Source organism: Schistocerca serialis, chromosome 4 (assembly GCF_023864345.2).
Source record: "Schistocerca serialis cubense isolate TAMUIC-IGC-003099 chromosome 4, iqSchSeri2.2, whole genome shotgun sequence".
Taxonomy (NCBI): Eukaryota; Metazoa; Arthropoda; class Insecta; order Orthoptera; family Acrididae; genus Schistocerca; species Schistocerca serialis.
In genome coordinates, this window is record NC_064641.1 from 718,196,954 (window position 1) to 718,222,063 (window position 25,110).

Here is a 25,110-nt window from a genome sequence, read left to right on the forward strand (position 1 = left end):
ATCTTTTGCCAATGGAGAGATTGTGGTGTCACCGCCAGACGCCACACTTTCTAGGTGGTAGCCTTTAAATCGGCCGCGGTCCGTTAGTATACGTCGGACCCGCGTGTCGCCACTGTCAGTGATTGCAGACCGAGCGCTGCCACACGGCAGGTCTAGAGAGACTTCCTAGCACTCGCCCCAGTTGGACAGCCGGCTTTGCTAGCGATGGTTCACTGACAAATTACGCTCTCATTTGCCGAGACGATAGTTAGCATAGCCGTCATTTGCTACGACCTAGCAAGGCGCCATTATCATTTGCTATTTATCTTGTGATGCATGTACCGACAGACCGATGTTCACTAATTATGGATTAAAGTTAAGTATTCCAGAAGCTACGTACCTTTTTTGCTAGTCTCTATTCCTTTAACTGTTCCAGACCTCACGCCAGCCTGCGTGAGCTTAAACGCGTGCCTTTCGGCTTCCTCTCCTAGTGGCTTGGCTGTCTTGCAAGTCACAACAGAGATCATCATGACACTTCTTCAATTACAGGCCACATGTCCTGTGGATACACGTTCCGTGTCTTTAATGCAGTGGTTTCCATTGCCTTCTGCATCCTCATGTCGTTGATCATTGCTGATTCTGCCGCCTTTAGGGGCAATTTCCCACCCCTAGGACAAGAGAGTGCCCTGAACCTCTATCCGCTCCTCCGCTCACTTTGACAAGGCCGTTGGCAGAATGAGGCTGACTTCTTATGCCGGAAGTCTTCGGTCGCCAATGCTGATTATTTATCAAAATTTAGGCGGTAGCGGGGATCGAACCCGGGACCGAAGACGTTTTGAGTATGCATCGAAGACGCTACCCCTAGACCAAGGGTACAATCCATCTACTTATCGGTGCATATCCGTGGGCATAATGCTACTTGTATTGCTGCTGGCTGACTTGATCTCCTCCGAAAAGTAATGGTCTCCGTCATTTCCTTACAGGGTTTCTCGATGTGTCTCAACAAAGCGATAGCCTCGTACCACCCCTGATTGATGGGGATACAGCCACAAATTGCTGGCACTGCCATGCACCACTCAGGTCCCAAGTCTGCAACTCCATCTCTGTGTCGTGGTGTGGCCGCAGCTAACATCCACGCGGGGGCCAAACAATAGGGTAGCGGAGTGACCCCTTTTCACTGCTCGCTGGGTGCATACAGCAAATATGAGCCAGGATGTTAGGCCATGAGTTGTCCCAAAGTTACCCTCAGCGCATTCTGCTCATGCCTCCCTCGTGCATACCTGTCACTGCAGTGACATCCTTACCATCCACTGGTCGTTGTCAACAGCTCTTATCTACACTGTCTCATATTATCTTATTTATCTGTACAAGGCTGTTCTACAATTCCATATTGCTAGACAAGTTTCTTGATGACAAACATATATTTTGTTATGTTTATTAATCTACAGCTCGTCGTTATTCAGTTTCAGTATTTGATTTTGACACTTATTATCTTCCAGTGACATTTACATACAATTTTTATAACTTAATGTTATTTCAGCTTTGCTGCATATCCTATGCATGTTAGTAAATTAGTGTTTAGTGGGTCTGTTACTGGTTAATGAACCACACAGTTATACAACCCATCTTCTACGTACATGCAAATTCGTCCTCATGCATGTCTCTAAGGCTGTGTAGTTATCGTCATACAAGAGAAGAGGTCACCATAATGTGCACAAGTTTCTCTTTGATGCTAAGATTGGTCTTCCTCTCGCACATATGGGTCTCCATACTTCCTCCTTGTTTGTTTGCATTCCATTAAGCCTCCTGCCATTTCCATATTATCCTCGCTACCATACGTGGGGCTGCCCCTTCTCAGCATTGTCACTCTGGTGCAACTACCTTATTTCTGTGAATATCTTTGAAACAAAACATCAATGCACTATAATATTTTTTGCTACTGCATTACCTTTTAGCTACATGGACTGGTAGGATAAACCTCTTGTATTTCTTTTCACTACTGCAACCAATGGTCCATGTGGCATCTCAGGTCTACTATTGCTGGCCTCCTTACATTTTTCTGCAGCCTTAAGAGGAGTCATGCACAGTGTGTACACTTCCCCCATCTCTACAAGTTCTCTTTCTTCTGTCCATCGTGGGCATTACCACTTCTACTTACACGTAACGAAAAATATTTATATTGCAAGAAAGTATCGTCATATTCAGATCTTACTCCTTTGGATGGATGTCCATTCATTCACATTACTTATAAGTCCACTTATCATTTAAGCTCCACTTCCTTTAACTACTTTTAAGGCAAAAAACTTGTTCCTTATCGTCGACAATTACGTTGGTGCTAAATATGCATCACAAACAACATCACCCCTTCTTTCTAGCATACAGTAACAATTTACCACACGCACTCTGAATGTAGGCCATTCTGTTTACTCTCATGTGCTTTCCTTCACATCCGAGATTTTTATCTGCTGTTTTGCTGTACCATCTACCTTACTATCAGATCTTATAAACCTCTTTGCAACGTATACCAACTTAATTAATATTCCTCCTTATTATCTGTTATTACTACTTTTATCGGATATCCGAAACCATTCATTGTATTCCCAAGTTGATCTAATCTTTTCAAAGATCAGCTTTACCTCCACTGATGTAATAGGACATAAATGGCACCAATTTGTCTAACAAATTAATTATTCTTCTTTCAACCTATACAGTTCCAATCATCCCAAGGCCTTTGCTCCCATTCTTGTGTCATACTCTAAAATGTGTTAATATCTGCCGGTTTTTTGCGTCTCCACCACCACAGCATTTGCATGGATCATATGTCGAATTTTCACTGCTCCATAATATAGAATTTATGAGAAATTTTCTTCTGTGCACTTTATATGACCATATCAAAACCTTCTGCCCTATTTCACTGTTTCTTGTCTTCGCGTTTCTACTAGTTCTTTCCTTCTACTTCGTTGTCATTGTTCTTATATTCTTTAAGGCTGACTCAGTCACTTCCCTGTGCCGCTGGAGTTGTTTGTCCAGGAACCCCCCCCGCCATCTCTGTATATTTACCTGCTACTACCTTATTCCTTAGTACCATTATTAGAGTGAACCCAGTTGCACTATTTAGCAAACTGCTCATCGCTTCCTGAAAGTCGTTGTGGAAGACATCTCATGATGCAGGGTGTTTACTGCAATATAAGTGGCAAAGTGATCCCAATGCTCTCGTAATCCTTCAGACAGATTTGAGGAGGTGTGGTAAGTTGATATAAGTATGGTTCGGAGCCTGTGCTTCTTCTATACTCCTCTCCATACATGCAGCGCGAATTTGGAGCCATTATCAGGGACAGCCTTTTCCACGCACCCAACCTGCTTCCAAACTAGTCCTGGCTGTTGCTTTTCGCAATAGCACCAAGGCCATGTATGTTGAGGAAAATTGTATCCCTCGAAAAAGTAAGTACAATCCCCTCTCGTATGAGGTAATGGTACAATTAAGTCTGTTACCACTAGTTGCCTTAATTTGTTTGGTGCAATGGAAAGACATGCAGTTGGTTCAACATCGTTAATCGTTTTGACTTTTGGCATGGTTTACAAATTGGTAATACCTTTCTGACCCTTTTTTCTGTATTCTTGAAGTAATATGTCACCTCTAATTTCAAGCAACATTTCATCAGGTCGTAATGTGTATGACTGACACAAGTGTACCATATTAGTGACATCAGATTAGTTACAATTCCAGTACGCACAGTAACAATCCAGTCACCAAAATAGTACTCCTTTCGTAGGTGGGTAAATCTGTCATGTCGCTGACTGCTCCCTATCTTTCATCGTCTTTTATGTCTTTCAATGTCTGGTCATAGTTCTTTTCCAAAACAATGCCTTCAGAGACGCCATAATAAAATTATCAAATGCTACTTGATTCATAAAGCAAAAATGGTATTTTTTCTTCTAATTCCTCCTATTTAGTGTCTGTTAATCCTACCAGAGCATAAGACAGTGCTAATGCTGGATTGGAATTCCTGAGATTATAGCACCCATCGTGCTAATAATCCATACGTTATCTTTACTGTAGTTAAAAACTGTAATGCCTTGTGGTCTGAGAACACACACATCTTCCTTCCACGTAGAAAATATCTGTTGTTGTTGTTGTGGTCTTCAGTCCTGAGACTGGTTTGATGCTGCTCTCCATGCTACTCTATCCTGTGCAAGCTTCTTCATCTCCCAGCACCAACTGCTGCCTGCATCCTTCTGAATCTGCTTAGTGTATTCATCTCTTGGTCTCCCTCTACGATTTTTACCCTCCACGCTGCCCTCCAGTACTAAATTGGTGATCCCTTGATGCCTCAGAACATGTCCTATCAACCGATCCCTTCTTCTAGTCAAGTTGTGCCACAAACTCCTCTTCTCCCCAATTCAATTCTGTACCTCTTTATTTGTTATGTGATCTACCCATCTAATCTTCAGCATTCTTCTGTAGCACCACATTTAAAAAGCTTCTATTCTCTTCTTGTCCAAACTAATTATCGTCAATGTTTCACTTCCATACATGGCTACACTCCATACAAATACTTTCAGAAACGACTTCCTGACACTTAAACCTATACTCGATGTTAACAAATTTCTCTTCTTCAGAAACGCTTTCCTTGCCATTGCCAGTCTACATATTATATCCTCTCTACTTCGACCATCATCAGTTATTTTGCTCCCCAGAGAGCAAAACTCCTTTACTACTTTAAGTGTCTCATTTCCTAATCTAATTCCCTCAGCATCACCCGACTTAATTCGACTACATTCCATTATCCTCGTTTTGCTTTTGTTGATGTTCATCTTATATCCTTATTTTAAGACACTGTCCATTCCGTTCAACTGCTCTTCCTAGTCCTTTGCTGTCTGTGACAGAATTACAATGTCATCGGCGAACCTCTAAGTTTTTATTTCTTCTCTATGGATTTTAATACCTACTCAGAACTTTTCTGCTTGCTCAATATACAGATTGATTAGCATTGGGGAGAGGCTACAACCTTGTCTCACTCCCTTCCCAACAAACTGCTTCCCTTTCATGCAACTCGACTCTTATAACTGCCATCTGCTTCCTGTACAAATTGTAAATAGCCTTTCGCTCACTGTATTTTACCCCTGGCACCTTCAGAATTTGAAAGAGAATAGTCCAGTCAACATTGTTAAAAGCTTTCTCTAAGTCTACAAATTCTAGAAACGTAGGTTTGCCTTTCCTTAATCTTTCTTCTAAGACAAGTCGTAGGGTCAGTATTGCCTCACGTGTTCCAACATTTCTACGGAATCCAAACTGATCTTCACCGAGGTCGGCTTCTACCAGTTTTTCCATTCGTCTGTAAAGAATACGCGTTAGTATTTTGCAGCTGTGACTTATTAAACTGATACTTCGGTAATTTTCACATCTGTCAACATCTGCTTTCTTTGGGATTGGAATTATTATATTCTTCTTGAAGTCTGAGGGAATTTCGCGTGTCTCATACATCTTGCTCACCAGTGGTAGGGTTTTGTCAGGACTGGTTCTCCAAACGCTGTAAGTTGTGTAAGTAGGCTGTTTATGTTTTCTCTATGTAAGTAGGCTGTTTATGTTTTCTCTATGTAAGTAGGCTGTTTATGTTTTCTTATTGGCAACGTTACGTAGCGCTCAATATGAAAATCACTGGCTGTGCTGTGTGCAGTCTGTGGCTGCTTTGCATTGTTGTAATACTCGCAATTGTAGTGTTAGGCAGCTGGCTGTGAACAGCGCGTAGCGTTGCGCAGTTGGAGGTGAGCCGCCAGCAGTGGTGGATGTGAGGAGAGAGATGGCGGAGTTTTGAAATTTGTCATGCTATATTTATATATGATGATATCAAGGTAAATACATTGTTTGTTCTCTATTAATATCTTTCATTTGCTAACTATCCCTATCAGTAGTTAGTGCCTTCCGTAGTTTGAATCTTTTATTTAGCTGGCAGTAGTGGCACTCGCTGTATTGCAGTAGCTTGAGCAGCGAAGATTTTTGTGAGGTAAGTGATTTATGAAAGGTATAGTTTAATGTTAGTCAGGGCCATTCTTTTGTAGGGAATTTTGAAATCTTTGATGATCCATCAATACCATTATCTCTACAAGGACTACAGTGGGTCTGCACCTCTGGTGGCCCACCAATACCATACTCTCTACCAGGACTACAGTGGGTCTGCTCTGTGATGACCTACCTACCAATATTCTTCCAAACTACGACTGACTCTGCTGTGGGTTTGCTCTGTTGTGGCCCGTTATCTGTCAGCATGTCAAGAGTCAGCACTGTCTTTCCGTTGGAAGGACAACACTACTTCTTCAAGACTGCGTGGAAATCCACTACTTCTGTGTGCAATTTCTTTTACTAATGAGACTTTGTGAAAAAAAAACCTGTAATTACTGTTATGATGTACGATTAGGACTGTCTTTATGGACTATGAGACAATTTTAGCTTTTGACCAACATAATATCAATAAGTGTGTGCATTTGATTTCTTTGTTATTGTAATTATGAAAAATTTTTTCAAATCTGTATTGGCCACTGCCCCATCCAATTTGTAAAAATTTTTGTGGGGAGCATGGGGGCTATGTAAGTAGGCTGTTTATGTTTTCTCTATGTAAGTAGGCTGTTTATGTTTTCTCTATGTAAGTAGGCTGTTTATGTTTTCTTATTGGCAACGTTACGTAGCGCTCAATATGAAAATCACTGGCTGTGCTGTGTGCAGTCTGTGGCTGCTTTGCATTGTTGTAATACTCGCAATTGTAGTGTTAGGCAGCTGGCTGTGAACAGCGCGTAGCGTTGCGCAGTTGGAGGTGAGCCGCCAGCAGTGGTGGATGTGAGGAGAGAGATGGCGGAGTTTTGAAATTTGTCATGCTATATTTATATATGATGATATCAAGGTAAATACATTGTTTGTTCTCTATTAATATCTTTCATTTGCTAACTATCCCTATCAGTAGTTAGTGCCTTCCGTAGTTTGAATCTTTTATTTAGCTGGCAGTAGTGGCACTCGCTGTATTGCAGTAGCTTGAGCAGCGAAGATTTTTGTGAGGTAAGTGATTTATGAAAGGTATAGTTTAATGTTAGTCAGGGCCATTCTTTTGTAGGGAATTTTGAAAGTCAGATTGCGTTGCGCTAACAAAATATTGTGTGTCAGTTCAAGGACAGTCGTGTATAATTGTTCAAAGGGGACGTTTCAGTTGTTCTAATGGAATGTTGTCTACGCCCGGGGCCTTGTTTCGACTTAGGTCTTTCAGTGCTCTGTCAAACTCTTCACGCAGTATCATATCTCCCATTTCATCTTCATCTACATCGTCTTCCATTTCCATAATATTGTCCTCAAGAACATCGCCCCTGTATAGACCCTCTATATACTCCTTCCACCTTTCTGCTTTCCCGTCTTTGCTTAGAACTGGGTTTCCATCTGAGCTCTTGATATTAATGGAAGTGGTTCTCTTTTCTCCAAAGGTCTCTTTAATTATCCTGTAGGCAGTATCTACCTTACCCCTAGAGAGATAAGCCTCTACATCCTTACATTTTTCCTCTAACCATCCCTGCTTAGCCATTTTGCACTTCCTGTCGATCTCATTTTTTGGACTTTTGTATTTCTTTTTGCCCTCTTCATTTACTGCATTTTTGTATTTTCTCCTTTCATCAATTAAATTCAGTATCTTTTCTGTTACCCAAAGATTTCTACTAGCCCTCGTCTTTTTACCTACTTGATCCTCTGCTGCCTTCACTATTTCATTCCTCAAAGCTACCCATTCTTCTTCTACTGTATTTATTTCCCCTATTCCTGTCAATTGTTCCCTTATGCTCTCCCTGAAACTCTGTACAACCTCTGGTTCTTTCAGTTTTAATCTACAGTTCCATCATTGTATAATTCTTTTTTTTCATTCATAAGCGTCCGACTGGCAAATCATATTTTCACCTTTTCGATATCTCGAAAGATAACTCCACTAAAACCTGTATTTGCACGGTCAGGTGTCACGCAAAGCTCTTTGAATAAATCTGCGGGAGACGGGGGGTAATATCGGCGCCGCTACCATTGCCTTCTTTAGTGCCTGGAATTCTTCCTTAGTATCCATACCGTATATCCAATTCGTCTTCTACCATGTCAGTTCACACAGTTTTGGTGTTTCCAGGTATTCAGCGTGCACAAAACACATACATTTTCTAGGCATGGTATCTCTGTAGTTGTCACTGAATTTGCAAACTACATAACATTGCACCATATTTAACTCCTGCAGATCTGGTGAAATACTGCTGCTGTCTGTTACTAGTCCTAAGATACTGACTGCGGCAACTCCAGATTGTGATTTCTCAGTATCGCCTGTTATTCCAAAGTATTTTAATGTTGTAAGCGGGACGTTCAGTGTACGGATATGCTATGCCCCTGAGGACTCTGGTGTTAACATGTCGCCTACATAACTCATGATGCAAGTGCTGTGGAAAGCCAACCAAGCTGCTGTCTAAAGCTCTAATAAATGCAACTACTGATGCATTAAGGCTGAAAGGGAGGCACCTAAACTGTTAACGGTGACCAAAACTGAGAATGTGTTATATTGTTAGCATGATTGTTCCAACTGAGTTTGCCAATAACTGGCACAAAGTTCATGGAAGAGAACACTCTCACAACATGAAACTTTGTAGCAACCGATCTACAATTACTGGCCATTTTGTCTCCATTTCAATTTCTGTATTAATTTGCCTGGCATCCAGTACCGGACGAATTGTCCCATTCTTTTTATCTGCTACTCCCAAGGGCTTGTTATATGAGGATACCGCCAGTTCAATCATTTCTTGTTCCGTTGTCCTCTGTAATTCATTAGATACCTGGTTCTTGTACAACAGTAGAATGGTAGTGGCCCTTACAAAATCTTGGTGTCAGACTTCACCAAAAACTTACACTGGAAACTGTGTAAGGTATCTCAGTCGTGCAAAAATACCTCCACAGTGTGTTTTATAATGTTTTATAATTCGTTTTCAGTACACAATTCCACCTCCAATATCCCCTTCGCGCTTTTCCACAATTCGTCCCTTAAATTCGTCTTCCTTTTTGTGGAGGTCATGTCGAAAATCTTCTTCCCCTCAATGTCCTCTTCTGCATCCTATTATTTCATCCTCCAACTCGACACAGTTTTAAACAGTTCTGCGGTTGTTGTTCCCATACTGGATGTTCTTCAAAACATATGTGTATTTCTTGGTCCTTCTGTAAAATGATCTTACCTCTACCTAGGTCCATCAGCACGTGATACGTTTGTATAAACTCCATTTCTAAAATCATCGATTTGCGGAGGTTAAGTACGATCAAAAACTTCGATACGGGGCATTGCCTTGACACGTAAACTCCACTCACACTAGGTGCCCACATCTGTGCTCTTTCTTGTTAATGCTTCTTTTATTTTCGTATTGCGTAAATTTGGTACTAGCCATTCGCTTTCTTGCTTACACTGTTGAAATCGTCCCCCTATATCGCCGAAATTTGGCTGACACTATCGAGAAAGGCTTGATATCCTACTTCCCCTACTAACATATTTGCTGTCAGACGCATATTTTGCGTCCATGTAGTCTCTTTCTCCTTTAATTATACTTTCCAAAGACTTTGTGTACGATATAAATAATGCTTTCTGTTCCGAGTTAAATGATCTCATGTTTCTTGGGCCCATGAAGTTATCGAGTGACTTCTTGAGGTGGCAGATGTTCTGCAGTATATCAGCGTCGTTCATGCACAATATTTCTGACTCGTTCGTTCGTTCATGAGCACTAAAATATTTGCCAACTTTTTAATTAAAATTGAATATACTGTCTTCCGTTATAAAAAGGTTGAACTGAAATAGCTAATACGAACAGCATGTCTCAGGGCACATTTACACTGAACTGGCGTTCACTGTGCAGCAAATCAAAGCAAAACTGTTTTCTGAAACCACTACCAAGTTCAAACTATGTACTGCCCAAAAATTGAAACACTGAAATTACGTGGTAACACTATAAAACACACACTGTTCAATGGCGCGTTAAAAATCTGAATTAAGAGGAAAATGTTTAAAAATTTACATTGAACTGGCGTTCACTGTGCAGTACGTCCTCTTGCAGTGGAACATTGAGGGACAGCTGAAGTCTGCCCTAGCGATCAACATATAAAATTGTCTTCTGTGAACTGTGACCGGTGTTGTTAGCAGTAAAGTTTCAAGGTCAGGAATGTTACATGAAGTCCTTCACTGACCTTCATAATATCTTGCCAAAGATATTAACATCTTGTCCAATATAAAATCCTATACTCGTTGAACATTGTCTCTTGCATTAACGACTGAGGTTTTAGGCCGGCATTTAAACTGTCTCTTGCCTGCTAATGTCACGTGTTATAGAAAAAACTAAGTGATGAACATAAAATCACAGTGCAGATAACGACACAGTCCTTCACTCACTAACCAAAGAGAAAGTTACACCTAATCTCAGAAAAGTGTGTACTAATTGCCTTATCCATGGCACTTGCAAAAATGTTACAAAGTATGAAACTGATATACAATCTTTTTACATTACACGGAATTATCCACAAAAACAACTACATAAATCTGTGTAAGAGTGTCAGATTGAGTATGAGATTAATGTTTAACGTCCCATCGACAATGATGTCATTAGAGACGGAGCCCAAGCTTGGATTAGGGAAGGATGGGGAAGGAAATCGGCCATGACCTTTCAAAGGAACAATCCCGGCATTTTTCTGAAGCGATTTAGGAAGACCATGGGAAACCTAAATCAAGATGGCTCGATGCGGGTTTGAACCATCGACCTCCCAAATGCGTATCCAGCATGCTAACACTGCGCCACCTCGCTCGGTGTATGTATAAGACACTAAATTAAGAATGAGATATACACTTGATAATCGTGAAAGTTGAAACATTTGGAATAAACTGTTCTTAATAAAGAAAAAATGTGACATACTGGAAAAGCAAAGTAATCACACAAGAAAGAAATGATATCTACAAAATAAGAAACATAATAGTGTAATAAGAAAAAATTCATGTATGTTCAGAAGAAATCGAAAATGTATTAGAAATTGGTATTTTTATGCCGAAACCATGAAAACCAAGAAAACCTAACCTATCACTAGAAACATATAGTATTTGATACCAAAATTACCACTGCTTTAAAATTTAGATATCTCCCTTGGATTCATGATCATGTGTTTAGGAAAGGGGAATGGATGCTCTCATAGAGTCATGTGACAGCAAGTCATGTTCAATCAAAATTGTCAAACATCTCCACACATACATCAAATATGTACTTCATCAACTATACTTCAAAAATTCCTCAAGTTATTTCCATCCTTCAGCTTCTTAAATCTCGCGGACGTTACTTCCAAAATCTCTTATTCATCACCTACATGTTCCTAAAATTTCACTTTTCAATCATATAACTTTTATACTACTCAAATTATACTTCAAAATTGCTCAAACTTCATACCTAAACTTCAGGATATCCACATTATTAAACCCATTAACTCGAAACCCTTTTTTTCCCTCAACCGTGCATTTTACAGATCATCACCTCATATAAAACCATATTCTTCTACCATACCTTATATCTCGCATAATCACTTCAAATCATTTCCTTAACTCTCGTTTTCAAGCAACATAGGAACAAAAAACAAACCATCTGACTACAAGAATAAGAAGCGCCAAGCAAACAATGCAACATAACGGAACTTCCTGGCAGATTAAAACTGTGTGCCGGACCGAGACTCGAACTCGGGACCTTTGCCTTTCGCGGGCAAGTGCTCTACCAACTGAGCTACCCAAGCATGACTCATGCCACGTCCTCACAGCTTCACTTCTGCCAGTACCTCGTCTCCTACCTTCCAAACTTTACAGAAGCTCTCCTGCGAACCTAGCAGAACTAGCACTCCTGAAAGAAAGGATATTGCGGAGACATGGCTTAGCCACAGTCTGGGGGATGTTTCTAGAATGAAATTTTCACTCTACAGCGGAGCGTGCGTTGACATGAAACTTCCTGGCAGATTAAAACTGCGATCGCCACGATATATTCAATGCCCTGCAGAAGCTCCTCATTTTCGTCTGTGTCATTACTGCAGCATCAAATCAGTTTAGTCTTTGGGAACAAAACCTAACCATCTCCTCTACCCTACAAGGTATATCAAAGGACTGATTCTTTAGCAGCATCTCTTCGAAAAATTTCACTGAACGCCACAGTCCTCATCCTTCACTGTCACATCTCATAACAATCTCATTTTTGACTCTTGCGTGCTTCGCTTTGTTGTTGGCTAAAAACGCCTCCTTGAACTCGCGATATGATGGGCACTTTAGTGTTGTTGGCTCCATCGTCATGGTAAGATCTGCCTGGAATAATGTTCATGAAGATGGATTTAAATTGTTGAACTGTTCAATCCAAGCCTTTGGATTGAGCATGCTCCTTTTATTCCTGAACACATGGTACTTACGTACTGACATGTAGTGTTTGTAAGCAAAGCCCGTATCTCTCTAACTGGCAGAATGACCCTGCTTCGTATTCTACACTGTTCCTTGCAACCCCGATATGATCACTCTTTCCACGCTTTCCTGTCCTATATCTCAGCTCTCTTCATACTAGTGCTTTCAATCTGTTGTAGCGTTTTGATAGCTGCTCTGCTTGTCTCTGTTGTTTCTTTTTAATTCCTTCCTGCTTATCTTTGAATTCCTGCACCAAACTTACTTCCCGTGTCTCGCCTGTTCGAACCGAGGTTGTGCTCTCTGTTTCTGTAAGCTCATTAGGCACTTCTCTCCAAACAATATTTCTATTCACTATATGCAAATCATCCTTTGCCTTACACAGCTGCAGTTTAGTACGTTCTTCACCTCTGCCTACGCGATCTTGCTCTGTATTTATACATCTTTTCACCTCTTCTGTCTTCTTTTTCTGTTCCTTCTGCCTTTTCTCTACTACATTAACGTTACATCAATAGTTGCCCCATCCACTCCTCTAGTTTCTTCACACTTGTTTCCCCGGCTGTTTCGTTTCCTCTCTTTCTATCCTGCTTGACTAGGTCCTTCTCATTTTATGATGGGTCCCTTTGTTTATAGCTTCCATATTTGCAATAAAATCCATGTATTCGTGCATTGTCATTTCGTTTCCCTCTTCTGTCTTTCTGGTTGACTTACTTAGTATAATCAATTGTCTCCATTCTTTCATGAAGACTCTGCTCCACACATTCGCCATGTTCTGAATTTGTAAAGTAAATATCCGTTTCGCCAAAACTACTTTCATTTTCAGCATGTTGATGGAAATGCCTATCTTTTATTTCCCTCCTTGATTCATTATCCTCTCTGTTTACGATATTCTCTATTTTCCCTGCAATCTGAGACATCACGTTGTCCATCTTTGCATCTATTCTCGTATTTCCCGCTCCATCTATCTTTTCTGCTGATTTTGAGAATACGTATCTAGCTTCTTGTATGTATTTGTTGTGTAACTCACCACCCAAATCATACCAGTTTTTTCTCACTGCCGCAGTATAATTCTTAAGAGATACGTCTCAGATTCTTTTTCTACGTAATGCACACATATAATAGTATACCCTTCCAAAATATGACAATGGTGGTCAACCCCGTACTAAAATCGACAGGTGGTGGTGCCAACCGAGTCAATCACAAACATATCCACGCAATGAAATGCAAGTCGAAAAGAAGGACTGCATCTGTTATTTATTTCGCAATTGCTGTTTTATATTGTAACTGAAAAGATTACAATTTGCTCTTATTTCTTACTGTCTAAAATTCTCGCGGAGCAAACCCTTGCCTGTCTCCCTATATTATTTTCTAAATTTCTGACTGAGACCAGAAGGTACTGCATCAAATCCTGAGCAGGGTACACCAAAAATGCGAGATGCCACAAGTCATCTGATTTTAGACCTGACTGGACTGACCAATACACTTCGACAGATCACTCCACGGGAGCCAGTGCTGTTTATCTAAGTTACTCAACAGAATTTAATACAACGTGATCTGTTTTGAGGCTCTGAGCACCGTATCCTCAGAGCGTCTTACTGAACTGTCTGCTGCCGCTACAGAAGCAGATATTATTCATGGACTGTGAAAGGTAAATGATAGTTATAATTTATTCCGCTATTGACACATTAAGTCTCGAAGGTATTAGACACTCATTGCAAATAGTTTCAATTCCAGTAGTACATAGATGCTCATAGCAATGGCAGTAAGGTTCTGAGATGGACAGAGGTGGCAGTTTGGTTACGATCATTCACTATCATGGTACTAAATGGCAGAGCTGCATGAAAGGTACGTTGTGATTGCAAGGTGGGAAGATGACAGTAAATGAAGACAAGCGTCTTACTGGCGCAGAGCGACCGATAGACGGTTCAAAAAAATGGTTCTGATGACTATAGGATTTAACTTCTGAGGTCATCAGTCCCCTAGAACTTAGAACTACTTAAACCTAACTAACCTAAGGACATCACACACATCCATGCCCGAGGCAGGATTCGAACCTGCGACCGTAGCGGTCGCGTGGCTCCAGACTGTAGCGCCTAGAACCGCTCGGCCACTCCGGCCGGCTAGACGGTTCACCATTCCCATACAAATTAAATAGTTATTGCCGCTATGCATCCCTGTCGTGCTGGTGATGCAATGTATTCCAACCATATGCAGCGCTGGTAGGCGTGGGGGTCTCCGTCTCTGCCAGGCGGATGTGCGATCCTCTGAATCCACCCATCTCTGGATCCAAATGTCTGACTCAGAATAAATCTTGTTCCAGACTCCAAGACGGAATCTAGACAAAATGTCCTATTCTGCACCCTGCGCCCGAATCGTTGCTAATCTACAAAATGCACTCCTCCACGCCTGGCAACAGTTGTTCGTGTGTCTAAAATTTTTGGACATTCACCCAGTTTGCCATCAACATTGGCCAGTGTTATAATCTTGTAATGTCTTTCATCCTCCATCTAGCGGCGCCGTAAGCTCTCCTCTACCAGTTTACGCTTTTACCGCCTTTCTCAGTCTAAAACGTTTAACTGAGAAGCTACGTCAAAGGCTATCTATCAATGACAGAACGTGATTTTTCCCGCCAGCGCGATTTCACCGTAATGATAATAAAAAGGAAGAAGGGAAAACATTCTTTTCCCTGGGCGTCGGTATGGTAAACCAGCACCCAAGCAATGACGTTACACCACGCTTTATTTCTGGTATCCTTTCTAAAGATGTTATTTGCGATCAGAGCCTACGCCTTTGCACACTCAGACTAGCGTCTCACAGAAATTCCTCACACTGCCGGAAGTGTTTTTGTCGTTAACCTGAGGGAAAACTGCACCGTCCAGAGGGTGTACCGGGGGAACAGTAGAGGTTGCGTTGTTAGCATCACGACTGCGTCTCGCTGTGTTGTCCTCTGGCCAGCCAGTCTGCATCGTGGAGCTGGCTTGACGACAGCCCAGAAGGCAGCACAAAGTCCCGTTCTTCTGCTTTCCATCAGTCTTGGGTTCACTGTCGAGCTTGTAAAGGACACCGCTTCCTATATACAAGTGGAATGATGCTCATGGCAGCTCTTTATTCTCCTTACACTCGCCCGTCCGTGACGTCCAAGTGTCCTTCCGTACGTAATTCTGTACCCGATGCATAAAAACCGATCAGAATAGAAAAGCACAGCCAGCCGCTGTGGCCGAGCGGTTCTTGGCGCTTCAGTCCGGAACCGCGCGACTGTTACGGTCGCAAGTTCGAATCCTCCCTAGGACATGGATGTGTGTCATGTCCTTAGGTTAGTAAGGTTTAAGTAGTTCTAAGTTCTAGGGGACTGATGACCTCAGATGTTAAGTTCGATAGTGCTCAGAGCCATTTGAACCACTTTGAAAAGCACAGAGAGTTAGTACTGCTCTTGCAATCTCTGTCATATCACACCTTAAGACGCTAAGTGGAGTTGGGAGATTTAATTCTCATTGACATACTACTTACATAGGTGAGATGTGATTTGCTAGAGTGATTAGCCACCTCACGACAGGTGTTCAGAACCTTAAGGTCGCTTGGAAATTCACAAGCCCTTAATCCAGCCACCCAAGTAGGCTCCTTCCACAAGCCAGTTAGGAAGTTTAGGGAAATACTGGCTCGTAACCTGCAGCTCTAACAATAGGTCGAGCTCACAAGTGAATGCAGGAAATATGTAACAGCTTATTTGACGATCAGCTTGACGATGTTGTCACACGACCAAGAAGTTTTTATTGAAAATGACATATGCAGGAACCTAGTCTGCAAATCTATTACTTAGATTACTGTATTATGTAAATTGCAATGGCTCAGTATCTGTAAAGTAATTTTTTCCTGTTTTCTTCCCCCTCCAGAAGTAGCAGGACTAAAGAGAATTATCGGATATGTAGCATTGCATTACATTTGTTGTCGGGACCTTCAGTCCACAGACTGGTCTGATACAGCTCTCACACAAGTTAATCCTGTGCAAACTTTACATCCCTTTGAAACTGCTGCAATGTACATCCATTTGAACCTGGACTCCTACAATTTTTACCACCACCGTGCTTCCATACTTCCCTTCATTATCAAACTAACGATTCCTTGATGGCTAAGGATCTATTCTGTCAAGCGATACCTTTTTTTAGTCATGTGCTACCATCAATTACGTGAAATCGATAGCTACGATGCCACAACGTAGGTGCGCTCCGCTAGGTCGGCACTAAGACACCGATACCGACGACAGCGCCCCCTAGCCGGCGCTGTGCAGCTCTATGAGCGCCGCTCCGGATTCAGCCAGTTGATTCCGAGTAGACGACCAAGCAACATTTTTTCTATTTCATACTGGGCGAGTCACTACAGATTTTGCCTGTGTAACTTTTATGTGCTTTGATACATCCGGCTTCGCACGTATGTACTCCTCAGAGCAAAGTTAGGTATTCACGTTATTATGCATTCATATTCTTCCTAATGTAAAGGTGACTTAAATTCAAACGCAGTACCGAAGCATTTCACCTTTTCCTGCTCCTACTCACTTCCTACATTCGGCCTACCCTTCAGTTTACAGGAGCACACCCACTCGCCGCCTTCCACGCGGGATACAAAAAATTACATGTTTCTCAATTCGATTCAGCACCTCCTCATTAGTTACTCGATCTACACCTCTGATCTTCAGTGTTCTTCTGTAGTACCATATTTTACAAACTTCTGCTCTCCTCTTGTCTGAAATGCTATCATCCACATTTCAGTTATATATAAGGCTATACACCAAATAAATACCTCCACGAAAGAATTTCTAACAGTTAAATTTACATCTAATGTTAACAAGATCCTCCTTTTCGTAATTACTTTCATTGGCATTGCCAGTCTGCATTTTATATCCTCTCTACTGCAGCCGCCTCCATGTACTTAGCTGCTCAAATTATAAAATTTGTCTACTTCTTTCAGTGTATCATTTCCTGAACCACGTTCAGCATTATCGACTGACTTGTTTGGACTGCATTCCATTACCTTTGTTTTACTGTCGATATTTACTATGTAGCCTCTCTTCAAGGCATTATCCATTCCGTTCAGCTGCACTTACAGCCCCTTTGCTGTTCCTGACAGAATTACGTCATCAGTAAAACCTCAAAGATTTTCTTTCTTTTCCCTGAACTTTAATTCCTTTCTCAGATTTCGCCTTTGTTTCCCTTAGTGCTTTCTCAACTTACAAATGGAATAATAATCCCCTTGAGGCCTTCCGACTCTTATAAATTTAGTCTGGTCTCTGTAGAAGTTGCTGTGGTACACGGCAATATTAACTCTCTGCACCGAGAGAAACTCATCGTTGGCCTCTCTCCATGCTCGGCCCGCTTCTAACATCGCAGACCGCCTTCGCGCTCGCGCTTCAAACAACAGCGATTGGCCATCCAGAACACACAACGATTGACCGCCCAGAATACAGAGCGACTCCAGCCGCCGGCTCCATTAATTATGGAGCCTTATTTAACGCTGCCCACCAAAGTCTAAGAGCCAGTTCTCGTCGTGTTATCGTCTACTCCACAACCCGGAAGGGCTAGGCTGCTGTGGACTGTTTTGTCTCGTCGACTGGTGTACCTGCTGCTCGATGTTGACTATGCAGCGCTGTAGACTTCGAATATAGCTGCCTTACTAGAACTTGGACTTCAACGTTCCCTCGGCTTAATCTGGCTGCCATACTGGAACTTGGACTTCAATGTTCACTAGGCTTCGCATGCCAACGGACTTACGATCTCCGCCGGAGTTCCACATTCCACTGGAACTTACTGGACATTATTAAAACCCGATCAATTTGTATTATTTTCATAAAGTGTTAATCTACCACTTGGTGCTGACAACAGAGTTATTTGTATCAGGGTTGTGTTAATAAACTGTAGAAGTGCGATGTATTTATTGTGTTATTCCTGGTTATAACAGCTACAGATAATACGAGGGTCCGCCAAAAGAAACGCACAATATATATTTTTTTAAATTCATGTTTTATTCTACATGTTTGAAAGTTTTACAGTGTGTAGATACATCCTTTAGGAACAATAGTTTCATTTCTCCACATAATTTTCATCCCTCTCAACTGCCTTACGCCATATTGGAACCAGCGCCTGTATACCCGCACGGTAAAATTCTGGACCAACCTGTTGGAGCCACTGTTTGGCAGCGTGCACAAGGGAGTCACCATCTTCAAACCTTGTTCCACGAAGAGAGTCTTTCAATTTCCGAGAGAGAAGATAGTCACATGGAACCAGGTCAGGACTATAAGGCGGGTGTTTCAGTGTTATCCATCCCAGTTTTGTGATCGCTTCCATGGTTTTTTGACTGCCATGTGGCCGTGCATTGTCGTGCAACAGCAAAACATCCTGCTTTTGCCGATGTGGTCGAACACGACTCAGTCGAGCTTGAAGTTTCACATATGCATCAGAATTTATGGTGGTTCCACTTGGCATGATGTCCACAAGCAAGAGTCCTTCGGAATCGATAAACACCGTAGCCATAACTTTTCCAGCAGAAGATGTGGTTTTGAATTTTTTTTCTTCGGTGAACTTGCATGATGCCACTCCATTGATTGCCTCTTCCTCTGTGGTGAAAAATGATGGAGCCATGTTTCATCACTGTGACAATTCTTCCTAGAAATTCATCTCCACCATTCTCGTACCGTTCCAAAAGTTCGCTGCATACCGTTTTTCTTGTTTCTTTGTGAGCCACTGCCAACACCATGGGAACCCACCTAGCACAAACCTTTTTTAACGCCACACTTTCCCCTATCGCAGCGTAGCGTGACAATTAGTTCACTGTGATGCGTCTATCAGCAGTCACCAATTCATTAACTCTCTGCACACTGTCTGGAGTGTGTGCAGTACGAGGCCTGCCGCTGCGAGGACAATCCTCAATACTGCCGTGCCCGCTTTGATCACGTAGCCTGCTTGCCCACCGACTAACTGTACTGCGATCGACAGCAGCATCTCCATACACCGTTTTCAACCTCTTGCGAATGTTTCCCACTGTCTCGTTTCCACAGCACAGGAATTCTATGACAGCGCGTTGCTTCTGACGAACGTCAAGTGTAGCAGCCATCTTGAAGACATGCTGTGACGGCGCCACCCACGGGAACAGGTTGAACTAAGTTTGAAAACAAGCGGGAAGGATGTATCTACGTACTGTAAAACTTTCACACATGCAGAATGAAAACTGTATTCTTACAAAAATAGTGTGCATTTCATTTGGAGTGACCCTTGTGAGCGTGGGGTTGCTACTCTGTTATTCTGCACAACGGATTAATCTGACATATACCCTTTACCCTGTGGCTCCTGCAAGATGCAATTTCCACCCCCACACTACTACAGAAGTCAGACAGACGCTCCTAACGTTCTAAAGAGAAATGCTTGATAAACTTTCAGCAATAAATATCTTCTGGAGTCGCCCGCTGTAAGAGAATGACACAAAAATTCACAAAAATTCTTACGTAACTAGAGGGATACTTGGGTACTGGAGTAGTGCTAGTTAGTGTAATAAAAACATGAAACTAACGAAAGTTATTATTTATTTTTGCAAAAATTCTGAGAAATCACAATGGCACTTTTAGTTATGAATTGAACAAGTTATATCCTGGTTCTTTTCGGAATGTGAAGTTACCTCTCAAGGATAGGATTCGCTAATGAAATTTCTATACAAAGTTTAAGATTGTTGTTGACTTGGCAGAATGGCTGAGAGGTGCGCCTACTCAACTTGAATAATTTCCCTCTAGAATGCTGCTAGGTACAGTCGAAGCTGTCGCGTGTGAAATGCAGTGAAGTGTACTGTTGTGGAGGAAATATGGGGCTCACAATAGCTGTAGCGCACAATACCATAAGCTGCGATGACTGCAGTCTGTGCCGCTCGCTGCTGTCAAGTAAGATAACTCTCGTTCTATCTGGATTGACCTTCGCCAATCAAACTCTCCCTACGCCTTGATGAAGTCAAAGATTCCTATTCGCCCCTAGTCTAACTATTGGCACGGTACACCGGTCAGATAACCAGTCCACCGTGATGGCTCTCAAAAATTCGCTTGCAGGCGTTTAACTATAACTCTTTCCGTTCACAACGCACAATAAGTGTGTCAGCCAACACAGTGAACAACGCTTAATCGCAAGGACTCAATACAGAGTAGCACTTCGATTCGCTCTCGACAGAGGTGCTCTCCCAGTGAAGTACTCAGGAGAGACTTGTTCCTCGCTCCAAGAGCAACAACGGAACGGCGCCTCTCCACGCCAGACGTGAAGGGGTATATATTTCGGTCTCTTCCATTATTCCTTCAGCTCAAGGCGTCAGACATATTGTCTGCCAATCAGCATTGCTCTTCTAAAACGGGAGAATGACGTTTCGTTTAAGGTGACCAATCCGGAAACCTGTAACATCGGCGTTTGCCGTTTGCTGTCTCTCTGTGAATATCTCTGAAACTGCGTGCTGTGTGTAAAGAAAGCGTAGGCTGGCCACTCCCACACAATGTAGCGGAATTTGCTTTTAAGCTGAACACGGGGTCATTCCCCGTTTTCACTTGGGCCCACGCTGTCTGCTCCACGGGCGGTTACCGGCCGACACAGGCTGGGTCGTCCTCTGAAGGGACTGGCGTCCTGTTGTACGGTTTCTCTCCTGAACTAAAAGCTCCTGTGACCGTCGTGTCTGGAATCTATGTGTGTAGGCCAGCCTCGAGTATTTCAACCACGGTGCGCTTACTTGTTAATTGCATATCGTTTACATGACTTTATCATATTGAGTTTGCGTTCGAATGAAGCGTCTTGATGTGCGGAATTTGATTGTGAGGGGGAATATGTAAGCAATGAAGGTCAAGAGACCACGACGTCTTACACCCTCGTTTTTTGCTCTTTGTATTTTATCCATGCTACTTCCAGCATCTTAGACAGTGTATTCGAGACAACACTGTCGAACCTACCTCTAAACATACGAATGTTATGCATTGCAGTTAGCTACCTGAATGTCACGACTGCAGGGACACTGGTGGTAACTAACACGTGAAACGTGAATGAAGCTCTCAGAATCCGGATGAGAGGCAACTTGGCTCTTCTGACGTCCTCCATTATGGAAGAACCGTGTCCAGCCACATCCGGCTATCCAGACGCGTGGGCCCCGCTATGATGTCGCAGCGTCCGCGCCCGCCTATCGACTCCGGCCGCGCCGCCGTGTTAGCAGACCGCAGGCTGCGCGGGTGGCTGCCGCGGGTCGCCGCTGGCCGCAGAGTCGATTTGCAGCCGGATTGGCCGTTTGACCCCGCTAAGAGGGGTTGAGAGGGCGCAACGTCACCAAACGGGGCCGAGCCGCGGGGATTTCTTGTCGCTGAAACATTGACGGCGCGCCGGTATTAGGAATGCCACTTGCGGCGCGTGAATAATGCAGTCGCAGCGCCGGACGCGTCCGTTCCGGGTGGGGGTGGCGGTGGCGGTGGTGGCGGCGGCGGCGGCGGGGTTGGTCCTACAGTCGGCTGCCGGTGTTGTCGTTAGCTGGGGCAGTGGCGGCTGGCAATAATTATCGCGCTCGCCACGCGCGGCCCGGGCAATTAAGCAGCTCCTCCTGTATTCCTGTGCTGCGGCTGGCTACAACGTCAGCTGTCACTCCAATCAGCTCTGAATTACACTGGGCATATACGAATTTTCCGAATGATGCGCTATTACTGACAGCGGTGCTTTACCCGTTATACGAGATTTGGCAATAAAACAACGGGTTACTGCTGCAAAACTGTTTATTTCAAAAATAAACATATTTAGTTATTCTCGCACTCAATATACACCCCTCCCTCCTTTATCCATAAAACGCTCCACGCGAATTTATCATTGATGGAAACAGTGCTGGAAGTCTCCTTCTGTCTTGATGACGCGTGTCGCTTCTTCTTTCACTGCTTCAGCGGACTAAAATCTTGTTCCTTTTAAAGCAGTTTGACCGGGAGTAGGTAAGAGTCACGCGGTGCTAGGTCAGGCGAATAAGGTGGGTGATCTATCACTGAGACACTGACCTTCGTTAGAAACCTCTTAACAGACAATGCAATACGACATGTTGCGTTGTAGTGATCCAAAACCCACAATTCTGGTGGTTTTTTCCTGATTTTATCACTGTGTTGAGCCGTAACCTCAAGATAGTAATGCTGATTAGTAGTTTGCTTTCAGGAACCCAGTGAAGACATAAAATTCCACTAATATAGAAAAAAGTTAATCGTCACTTGAAATCTTGATTTGCTCATTCGAGCTTTCTTCTGTCTGGGTGAAGTTCGGCCCCTCCAAATCCTTGGATTGCCGCTTAGTTTCTCGATCATAAGTAAAAAACGTAGCTTCAACAGATGTTACCACCCTTTCCAAGAAACTGAGATAAGTTTCAATGGTTTTAGTTTATTCGTTTTTAGCCGCAATGTGCGATCTTTGATAACAGATTAGAGAAGAAAACTTCTTTGCCAAGATCGCCGATAACAACCTTTATTCTCGACAACTGGATTCGGTAATCAATTTTACCATCTTCAGATCTCGACAGACAGGTTATTGCATATTTCTTCAGTCAGCAGTAAGACTACTCTTCCTCATGACTTGACAGGTACGTAACAGACTAGAAAACTGATGCATTGGCATGGCAAAATTAACAAAACCAGATACACAGCTATTCACAACAGAGCACATCAGGGCAGCAGAGGCACCACTGCAATGATGTGCTTTGTTGTGAGTGGCATGAGACAGATGTGTGTAGTGAGGAGCCGTGTATATAGTTTTTTACTTTTGACATGCCAATGCATCAGTCTTCTGGTCATTTACGTACCTGCCAAGTCATGAGAATGAGTACCCTTATTGGTATTTCAACAGATATGCAATAATCTGTCTGTCGAGATCTGAAGATGGTAACTGTGATTACCGAAACCAGTTACAGAGAATAGAGGATATTTTTGGCGATCTTGGCAAACAAGTTTATCTCAAGTGTTTTCAGTGGTCTTCAAAGTGACACTGCAAACATTTTAACCAGCTTCTTTTTGTTCGACTGAGAGAATTTTCGGCGCCAGTTTCGCACACATTTTCTCATATTAAATTGGCTACGTAACATTTGTCTTATGCATTCTTTGTCAAGTCCTATAGTTCCAGCAATCGATCGAATATTCAACCGATTGTCAGATCGAATCAAATTGCCTACGTTTTCGACATTTTCATCCGTTTTTTATATTGAATGGCGTCCCATGTGCGAATCATCTTCAACGTCTTCTCGGCCTTCTTGGAAACGCTTGAACCAGCAAAAAACTTGCATACGTGATAATCAGTCTTCGCCATACACTCCTTTTAGCAAAATATAAGTTTCAGTAGCAGTTTCGTTGCTCTAGTATTACGCTTATAATTTTTCTGCCAAAACAAAGTAACAGCTGTTACACATTCGAAGACCACACTGATTTGTCTACAGACATCAGAGATGCAACAATCGACTGAGAAGGCTTGACGCTTCACAGCTAAAGGTCGTTCAACTTCGGCGCATACATACTTACTCTGTGCAGCATCAAATTCCGCTATTTTATAGCCACACTTCGTATACGGTAGTACTGACACTTTGAAAGTTGTCCATTATATTTGCAACTTTCAGTTTATAATTATTAGGTGTATTATGTACCGCAGGGTTACTGCAAAGATACATGGCTCCTAGCTATACAGATAGCGCGGAAGGGGAGGGGCTGCGGTAGTGGTGCGGGTTTATCTGCAGACGGGTGGAGCGTAGTAGGGGAGGTTTAATTCTGCAGTTGAAGCTTTCATACAAACGCTTATCGCAAACAACTTGTAAACTACAATTAGCAGGACTGCAAACGACCAATAATTCGACAAGTCAGCCATTTAATATTAAAGACACGGTCGGTTACAGGATTACACTGAAAGTGCAACAGAAGAAGCGATTTATTTTTACGTGACTAGTTAAAATTAGCTTGTTTTTGCAAAACACAGCTGCACTTACACAGTATCACCTCACTAACATGATAATGCAGCTGCATTTGTGACAGAATCCTGAAACAGTCTATTATTAAACAAACAATTGAGGACAAGTCAGGTCAGCAGCTTATGAAAAGCTCATACTCAGTATAAGAATGAGCATGTAACGTTCTACAAGTTAGAAAATGGATGTCAGAAGTTTGAATGTAATAGGGAAGGTAGAAAATCTGAAAAGCGAAATGCTAAGACTCAATCTAGATACAGTGGGTGTCAGTGAAGTGAAACAGAAAGAAGACTAGGATTTTTGTTCAGAGGTGTATAGGATAATATCAACACCAGCAGAACGGAAGAGAATTCTTTCCGAATGGGAAAGCAGGACAGAGAGTGAGTTACTGTTAACAGTTCAATGATAGTGTTGTTCGCATCAGAATCGACAGCAAACCTACATCGATAACAATAGTTCAGGGATATATGACGACTTCGCAAGCACGAGATTTTCATTTATGTTGATCCAAACCCGTAACAGTACTCATTTCACCAACTACTGATGACCCTTAAAATAATTTCGTTCAAATATCTTCAGTTCCTCATATACAGGGTGTTACAAAAAGGTACGGCCAAACTTTCAGGAAACATTCCTCACACACAAAGAAAGAAAATATGTTATGTGGACATGTGTCCGGAAACGCTTACTTTCCATGTTAGAGCTCATTTTATTACTTCTCTTC